Raw genomic sequence first — 6,129 nt, forward strand, 5'->3', positions numbered from 1 at the left:
CAGACCACGACACACAGATATCCAAAAAAGAATTCACTTTTATTGTATAATTTAATTGTTGATTATTAGCAATTTCTTCTTGCTTTTTCTTTGCAGTTGGGAAAAAGAAGAATAATGATCTTTGCACATCTAGAAATTAGACATGACAGGAACTTCACATAGTTAGACACCACACAGTATATTGTCAAGCAATCACTGGCTATGAAATGCTTGTATCAATCCTTTATGTTATTCAGTAGTAAATATATGATAGTCCATTATCTCTTCAAAGATAATGATGGAGTCATAACAAATCTAATTGATATGATGTGCAAGTTGTATTGTGTGAAATGCAGTTTGCATTGAAAGCCTGGACACTCTTAATTAAAAACTAAACGTTACACTACAATTTTGTATTTTTGTTGAACACTAGGTGGTGCTGGCTTACTTTAAAAAAATACAATGAAGCTGGCTGACCTTGTTTCAAACATAATAAAAGGGAGTACATTTTAGTTTGTCACTTGTGTAGTCAACCTTCTAAGTGATAAGTGATGTGTAACCTTATGCCAAGTTGATCAAAGTTATACAACTTGATCCTATACATGTTTACTCTGAAACAAGCTCCACTGACTTAAATTGGACTTACTCCCAAGTATGTGTGTATAAGATTGTGGCCTAACAGCACCATCCTCTGCATATATTTATTCAGAAGTAAGCCCCACTGTGTTCAATGGAGCTTACTTTCTAGTAAGCATGCATAGGGGTCCAGCTTTACAGCACAGAAATATGTTCCTTTGAATTCAGTGGTGTTTACTCCCAGGTAAGTGAATGTAGGATGGCAGTTTTAGGGAGCAATCCTATCTGGGTCCACGGTTGCCTCCGAGCTTGGGGCGACCACCTATCCAATGCAGGGCGGGAGGAGTGGATCACCTCCTCAATCCCCCCGCCCAGCTTTTGTGGCTAGACAGCCGAAATCGGCTGTCTAGTCACAGGACCTCGGAGTGCGGGAAGCAGCAGCCAGACAACACAAAGGATGCGTCGTACTGGCATTTCCGACTGCCCCAGCCCGCCCCTAGGCATGCCCCATTTTTACCACTCCGTGCTGCTCTTACGAGCACAGAGCACAGGGCCAATCCTCATTGCCTACAACACAGTGCGGGGTGGGGGGGTCCGTTTTCCAGGAACCAATCTCGGAGCACGGGCTCCAAGGTCAGTTCCCAGAAACCAACCTATCCAATGGCCATCTAGCCACAGACTAGCAGCCATAGAATTGCACCCTTAGTTGCTGTTTTGGTTGCAGAAAAAAGAAATGAAGCGAGTGCAAAGGTGTCATTTATTTTGGGCCAACTACTCTTCAAAGTTCCTGGATGCAATTACTTTTACCACTGCTTCACACAGATAAAATCTCACTTGCTCTGGAAATCCTCTGTCAGCACAGATGTTGAGGTATGAATTCTTCCGAAAGGGAAGATGAACCAAATTAAATTAAAGCGACCTTTATTTGTGTTTTTTAAAAGGACATTATTACAAAGAGGTCAATAGTGTGTGAAATCAGAGGTCAAATAAGGACTTAATGGGAAGCGCAGGGTGCCTGCATACATGTTAGACACTTGTTTGCCCCATTCACATATGGTGAGGCTCTACTCTTTATACATAATATAATGCATGGATGAGAGGAATGAAACCAGCCGCTCACCTGCCTTACCTCACTTTGCGCCATAGCTTTAAGCAATTGTCTCCCTGCCTGGCTGACTACAAATATGGGAATTGTGTCCAGGCAGGAGAAAAACAGGTTTAAAGCTATGGGGCACATTCAGGTAGGTCAGAGGAAGGGGCTGGTTTTGCTATTTGCCCCCATGTGCTCCATTTTGTATAAAGAGTCAAGCCCACCTTCAAGGCTTCCCTTCCAGTGAAAATAGCAGCGGGGGGGTGATTTGGGGCAAGGGGGCAAAAACCCCTCTCCACCCCTCAGATTCCATTGTTTCTTGGACCTTCCTGCAGCTGCTGCTTACATTTTTTAAAACAGGCATGTCAACTGCACTCAAGCAATTAATGTTACTTCTAGTTTGGCCTACATGGGGAGCGGTGGGGAAGTAGATGGGTGGGGGAATGGCTCCCAACCCTTGGTAGGCCAGATGACCCACTCATCCAGTCCTCTGTGGGTTGAATGATGTCAGGGATGTGGCCCCACCCCTGACATCATTTTGCTGCTCATTGTCTTCCCCCATTGGGAGAGGCCAGCATGCAGCGAAGCCACCCCAACTCCCAGAATTGGCCTGTGCTGGGAGGACGAAGTCCTTCCAGTGTTAGCCAAGTCACCCACCTGCCTCCATTGCCCACACAATGAGTCCCAGACTCGGCCGGTGCTTGGAAAACCAAATCCTCCCAGTACCAGATGAGTCCCCTACACCCACATCCCCCACTGTTATCTGTGATCAGAGACTACAGCAGGGACTCCTCCAGGGGGCTTGGAGGAATCCATGAAGGATCTGCAAGTTGGATGGGGAACCTTTGTAGGCCCGAGGTTCCCCTTCTATGCGCTAGATGCTCCTGGTTCAAACCCCTGAATCTCTTGTCAGAAGATGAGCTACTGACATTAAGGTTAACGTTTGATTTATTTATTTATTTATTTATTTTAAATTCTAAACTCTATGTGGAGCGGCATACAAATGTTGTGAGTAAATAAATAAATAAATAAATTGCCAGGGCAGCTCACAAGTACAAACAAAATACAAGATAAAGGGTCAGATCCAAGTATCTTACTTAGAGTAGACCCACTGAAATAAATGGGTCTTAGTAATGACTAACTTAAGTCCCATTAATTTCAATGGGTCTACTCTAGGTAGGACTAACATTGGATACTACCTCTAAATGACACACAGAATGAACAGTAACAACTGATCAGCAGGTAAAAGAAGCAGAGAATGGAACAATGATGGGTGTTAAAAACTGCACAAAGGCCCAGGAAAATAGAAAGGTCTTCACCTAGTCTTGAAAAGAATCAGATATTTTGCCAAGTGAGCCTCCCTGGGGAGAGCATTCTGTAATCAGGAAGACACCATCCCTGAGAAGGTGCTTTTCCTCATCAACACTTGTCTGGGCCTAGCCCAAGCACCGCTATGGGCCCTACAGCTTTGGGGCCAGAGTCTGATTCAAAATTTGAGCAGGATGATTTAGAACACAGCCCAGTCATGATGTCAGGGTGGAAACTGAGCGGATAGAACCCCAGAGCAGTTCTGATTCTGAGGAGGATCAGCAATCCGTGGGAGAGGAGCCAGCTCATCCCTCACAGGCACAGCAGCTGGCAGAGATTCCTCCTGCCAGCATTCCTGAGATAGATAGTGATCCTAGCAGTGAGAAAGTGCAGGAGGGGGGCTTGCTAGATGCTCGACGCAGACACAGGGAGCGACGAGCGATGGAGGGCGCGGAAAGGAGGCGTAGTGCCCGTTTGGCGCGCAAGCAACAGCCACCTCCCGTAGACCCAAGGGAAAGAGGGAGGATCTCTCCCTAGCCCATAAGTTCTTCAAGTGATTCTCCTTCAAATGGGGATCAACTGCCTACTCGGAACATAGGCTACTCTGCTGTTCATTGCTTAGTCACTGGTGATTAGCATCTGAAAGAGTCATTAGGTTGTAAAAGGATTAAAGCCTTGAAAATAATCTTTTCGTCTGTGTCTCGAGTTGGCTATTGGAGTGTACTGAAAGAGGCCGCTAGGGCGCTCCTGACATATGGGAAACTCGGAGCCTGGGAGCTTAGCTCTGCCTAGCTTACTGTCTGACTGCAGGCCAAAAGGGGATGATACTGTGGATTATCACCCACAGCTGCAAGACGCAGCCTTGAGGGAGGCCTGTGATTTACAGCATGGCATTGTGAGAACCAAGCAGGAGGAAGATTCCACTAGGGAGGGGGCTTCGGGGGTGTCACCCAGGTTAAGGCATCAGCTGAAAAGGGCAGAACAGAGATGCCCTCCTAGACATAGTGGCCGCTTACAAGCCAGATTCCCCTGTCAGGATGGATCATTAAGGGCGCAATCCTGTGGCCGCTAGTCAACAGCTAGACAGCCATAGGATGGCTCGGTTCCCTGAAAACCGAGCCCCACCCCCTCCCACGCCACCTCGTAGGCAGTGCGGATCAGCCCCACGCTCCATGCTTGTAAGAACAGTGCGGAGTGGCGAAAATGGGGTGTTCCTGGGAGCAGGCCGGGGTGGGGAGGTTGGAAATGCCAGTACAACACATCCTATACGTTGTCCAGCTGTCACTTCCCGCGCTCCGAGGTCCCGGGGCTAGAAATCTGCTGTCTAGCCGTGAAAGCAGAGCGGGGGGAGTGAGGAGGAGATCCGCTCCTCACCACTCTTCCCACCCTGCACTGGATCAGCGGTCGCCCCTGAGGACAGGATTGCTCCCTCAAGGGTATTTTTTAGCAGCCCCTTCCCTGTATTTACACTGGTGCACAGGCTGAAAAGAGAACAGCTTTATTGCCTGGAATATTTTCTTACCTGGACTTTCGTGAATTCTTGTCTGCCTTGAATCTTGTTTCGTTAAAAGGCTTCTCTACATTAAGGAAAAATCCTGCAAACTTGCCAGCTGTTCGTCTTCCAGACCATTTTCAGGTTTACAGTGGGCACAATACACATGCTTCCTCCCTCCCCTTGTTTTTCCCTATCCTTTTGTGGGCATGTTGTATATGTTTCATTTATTCAGCCAGTAGATGGTGCTGCAAGATTTCTAAAATATGACACGATTCTTGAATTACACCACCTCCTTGATGCATTTTTTGGCCAAAGGTTTTTTGTTACTGCATTTTTGGCTGTTTTTAAAAAGGGCAGAATAAACCTAAAAAACAACGAGAGAGGCACCAGAGGTTCACGACATCATGAAAAGGACCCGCAAACTTCCATGAGTGAACAATCGCAAGTGCACAGTAAATGCTTCATGTAAAGACGCCCATGGACTCTGACTGGGAATCTCTCTCTCTCTCTCTCAGCTGGACTTGAATGCTGACTCTGACTAACACGGTGTGGATTCTAGGCTTGAAACTTTTTCTTAAACAAAGCAACAAGCTGATAGCTTCTGCCTAGGCTATTTGATTTATTGGGGTCTATAAACACTGTAAGCTGTGCTGCGAGCTCTGGAAAGCTGATCTGTATAACCTGATCTGTCGTAATAAAGTGTTTCGCTGTATTTTGTGTTCTGTGTCGGGTTGCCAGTGTGTGACAGAAAGTCAGCCCTGACACCACCCTCCACACCTCAGATGGCAGGGCACCCAGAGAAGGCCACCCAACTGTTATATCATGAAGAAAATCTGTTGTTAGGATTTAGGAATTTGGGGGTGTTCCCTAATTATTCAGTTTTAGTAATTCTGACATGGCCCTTTCAGGGAAAAGCAGTTGTTTTAGTTTAGTTTCACTTTCTTTCTGTTTGTCAGCAGTTGTGAGTTGTGCCCAGACAGAAAACAGAAGAAACCTTTCCCTGGCTCTAATGACGTTCTCAACTTCTGCTCTACTGGGAATTTGTTGAATTTATGCCAATTATGATCTCAGTGTATAGGCAGGCTCACATTGGAATACATGACTGATTGAGGGCTAAAGACGTTGGTAGCTGCCCACAGGCATGGAATTTTGTTGTTCTTGGAGGTCCGTGCCAAAGACTGATGTAGAGCATTTTTTGCAAAGCATCCTAAGGCTCGATTATTTGTGCTGAATTGGTGGTGGTGGTGCTAGGCTGGCTAAAGTGCTGCAGACTGCTCAGAAATAGGAGAGGACTAAAATCCATAGCTACATATACACACAGAGTATTTGGTTGCCAACTTTTCTTTATTTTTTGCAAGATTGCCACAGGTCGAGGCAAAAGTATGAGATAGCGCCAATCTAGTGTGCACTTCTGTGTAGACAGTTCACCTTCTCCCACCTCTGGGTCCTAGCAGGGATAGTTCAGTAAAGGAGAAGCACAGGCATGCAGGCCTGACATTATACCAGGTATGGGCAGATTATGGATCCTTTGCCAATTTCTGGTAGATCAGCTAGTGTCTGTTGGTTGCTGACATTTTTGGATTTCATTTGTTTGCTGAATTTACATAGCAGCCCATAACAGTCGTTTTCTGGCTGGCTCACAAAGGCCCAAACTATAGGTTCTTTAAAAGGTCTGGGTGAA

This window comes from Heloderma suspectum, chromosome 5, assembly GCF_057233095.1.
Source record: "Heloderma suspectum isolate Gila_16-S chromosome 5, 16-S_ref, whole genome shotgun sequence".
Lineage (NCBI taxonomy): Eukaryota > Metazoa > Chordata > Lepidosauria > Squamata > Helodermatidae > Heloderma > Heloderma suspectum.